Source organism: Myiozetetes cayanensis, unplaced genomic scaffold (assembly GCF_022539395.1).
Source record: "Myiozetetes cayanensis isolate MyiCay16 unplaced genomic scaffold, myiCay2020 scf9, whole genome shotgun sequence".
Lineage (NCBI taxonomy): Eukaryota > Metazoa > Chordata > Aves > Passeriformes > Tyrannidae > Myiozetetes > Myiozetetes cayanensis.
The window spans coordinates 27,205,939-27,208,918 of record NW_026088185.1 but is presented as its reverse complement, the minus strand read 5'-3'; the positions used below and the strand labels follow the sequence as shown (position 1 = coordinate 27,208,918).

At 56.2% G+C, this 2,980-nt stretch overlaps 1 protein-coding gene across 3 annotated transcripts in view; it reads left to right on the top strand.

The window, feature by feature from the left end:
• The first annotated feature begins 398 nt into the window (after nucleotides 1-398).
• The window catches only part of LOC126652701 (uncharacterized), a 45,420-nt gene continuing 42,838 nt past the window's right edge, over nucleotides 399-2,980 (top strand). Inside the window, exon 1 of one of the 3 annotated variants that reach the window (XM_050339747.1) lies at nucleotides 399-581. The gene's annotated coding sequence lies outside the window, so the exon portion shown is untranslated. Of the gene's footprint in view, nucleotides 582-883; nucleotides 1,027-2,980 lie in introns of those variants that run through there. The other 2 variants (XM_050339750.1, XM_050339746.1) reach the window with 2 other exon arrangements.

Sequence of the window (2,980 nt, the reverse complement as noted above, 5' to 3'; positions counted from 1 at the left end):
TGGATCTCTTAATAAAACCTATGAACACAAGCAATTCTGATCTCCTTTTAACATGTCTCACCAAAGCAGAACCTGCCTGTTCAGAATGACATGAACACACACACACATATGTACAAGCTGGATAACAAGACCCAGCTCACTCTAGCATCACGAGATAGAGCCAGTGAACTGCAGCACTTAATCCTAGAAACAGTCAAAGCAACCATTAATTTGCTGAGTCCTTACTGACTGAAAGGGAGGAGGCGTTGAAGCTGTCACTGTCACCCGTATAATGAATGGTCAATTAAAATAGTTGCAAATGCAGGGTACAACTCATTCCTGTGCCCAGGAACAGGGATAAACGGAGGCATTACCACTGCCTTGGCTTTATTCTCAGAGCAGCTCCCCTGTTTCCTGCGAGACTGCCCGTCACGTGTGAGAGCCTGTGGAGGCTGATGCAGAAAGATAGCCAGGAAAGTCACCAGAGCCGTGCGCGCTGCAGGACAAAAGAACGCGCGATCTGTGACCGGAGATAGGGACTCCCGAGGTGGCCAGTCTAAGGAAAAGCTACGGGACATGGAAAATGAGGGATCTCAAGCACTGTAAGAAGAAGCCGGGGGCTCACCCAAGCCCAGCTCGGAACTGCCCGGCACGCTGGGGAAGGAGGGGCGCAGGGCTGGGGAGGAGGGCGGGCGCCCAGAGCCGAGCGCCCTAAAGCCGAGCCTGCGGGGCCGCCTCCTCCCGGCACCGCGGGAACCCCCAGCCCCGTCCCCTCAGCACCACCCGCACCCGGGGACCCCCGCTCGGTCCCCTCAGCACCGCCCGCCCCCGGCACCCGGGGACCCCCGCTCGGTCCCCTCAGCCCCTTCTCGGGGCGGGGCCCGGGCCGGTGCCTCTCGCGAGCCGCGCCCGCCGTTGCCGTGGCGACGGGCTAAGCCGGGCCCGGGCGCGGAGGGGCCGGGCCGGAGCCGACCCGCGGCTCGGCGCTGCCGGGGCGGGCATGCACAACAAAGGCGGCAGGCGACGCGTCCCGGGCGGGCTCCGCAGGTAGGTGGGTGCGGGCGGGCAGGTCCCTCTCGGCAGCCGCTCTCGCAGGACGTGTCCCCACCGCCGCGCTGTGAGGGGAGAGCGAGCGCGGGGCGAGGTCCATCCTCAGCCCCGGCCCCGCCGCACCTTGCGGGCGCGGGGGCTGCAACAAAGGCAAATGGCTGCGGTGCGGGAGGGCTGCGGGGCCGGCGGGGGCCTCCTGCCCCCCGCCCGGGGCGGCTCACGGGGGGCTTTATGGTTCATCTGTGCGCTGGGTCTCATTCCCCGGGGCCGGCGGGGCCGCTCGGGTCGCACCGGCAGCTCCGCGCCCAGCGCGGGCAGCAGGAGCGGGGAGGACAGAGGCGCTTCCCCGACCCTTTCACCCTCCCCAGGCGGACACCTGCTCGACTGGGGGGTCCCGCACGCTGCCCCCGCACCCCGCAGTCCTCGCTCCTCGCCCACAGCGGCGGCTCCGCCGGCTCAGAGACAGCCCTAGCGCTGGGTCCGGGCGAGCCCGAGCACTCTTCCCGCGTCCTAAAACTGCACCCGCAGGCACAGACAGCTTTGCAACCGGCAGGATAGAGCCTTTGAGGTGCCTGGGGGTTTTTATTTTGCTGTGCAAGGTGGGGTATCGTGTGCTGGGCACGATACTAGCCTGAGTCCAGTCGCTGTGAGGGGTGGCTGGGCAGCACCAAGCTCTTTACATCTGCAGGGTCCGAGTGAGTCATTTCTTAATTCGTTTCCATGTGATTCATTAGGCTTTCAACTCCAGGATGGATTTTCCTGAATTCGTAATAGGTTTTGATACCTGAGGTGTTAGCAAGGGCATCTGTTTGAATCCGTAGAGGTAGAAGTTTTACTGCATTATTGAAAACAGAATTCCCTGGAGGAAAATCTATAAAACCTACTCCTACCATTTTCATTTACACTGCAGCACAGCAGTGCTGGGCGCATCTACACTTTTGCCTTCCCTCATTTTCCAGTCATTGTGGCACTGAAAAGCATTTTAAGCAACTCTGTGTTGTTTGTTGGTATTATAGTAAGGCCTGAGGGCTTGGTAATGGTTTTTTTCACTCTCAAAATGCTTCACAGACATCAATTAAGACTGGGAGCACTGGTGCAAGTCAGGAAGGTTTTATTGATCCCATTTTACAGATGACAGAGCAGATCACAGACCTAGAAAGATTTAAATCAAATCCAGAGCCTAAGCCATCATCTCACAGATCCTCTGTTTAAGGTGCTCTTCTCCGCCTCCTTTAACAAAATTCTCTCCTAATTTTACTGGCTGTTCCAGGAGCTGTCTTGGGCACTGTCAGGACATATGCTCTGGCATTTTGAGATACTGCTCTTGCATATTGCTGAAAATTATGTGTCTTTGGTGCCATACTGTTGAGGAAGAATGGTTTCTGGTTAAAACAGGTCTCTCTTCTTTGGTTTGTACTGAGGTAGAACCCAAGAGCTCCATCATGGACAAGTTTGCATCAGGCAAGGCACTCTGCAGCCAGTCAGCAAAGCGTGCACAGAGCTGATGAGCCAAATACAGAAAGCCTGGGTGTCTGCTGTGATTTCTTTGATAGCCTCCCTCAGAAAGAGAGATGGTCTCTCCTCACTAAGACTCTCGAAAGAGCATATTTCCAAAAGCAAAATAAGTGGTTCCCGTTGTGACTGTAACTGTGAAGACTCCCCATCCTAGCCTGTTAGCCTGGTTTTGAGTTTGTCCACTTGCTTTCATGGCCCAGACAGGAGGTGGGCTGTGTTTAAGATGTGGTTCACATCCTTAGGCATTGCTTATGTTGATCTCCTTTAAGGCCTTTAACCAGAGAACCCCAGCTGCAGTCTCAGATTTAAGGCTTGCCCTTAAGAGAGCGCTGCACAAGACAGCATTAGCTCCAAAGCATTTATAAAGTTTTAAGCTTCTTAAACTTCCTCTGTGTAAGAAAAGCCTACTGCAGACTAGGTGATGATGTATAGCCCC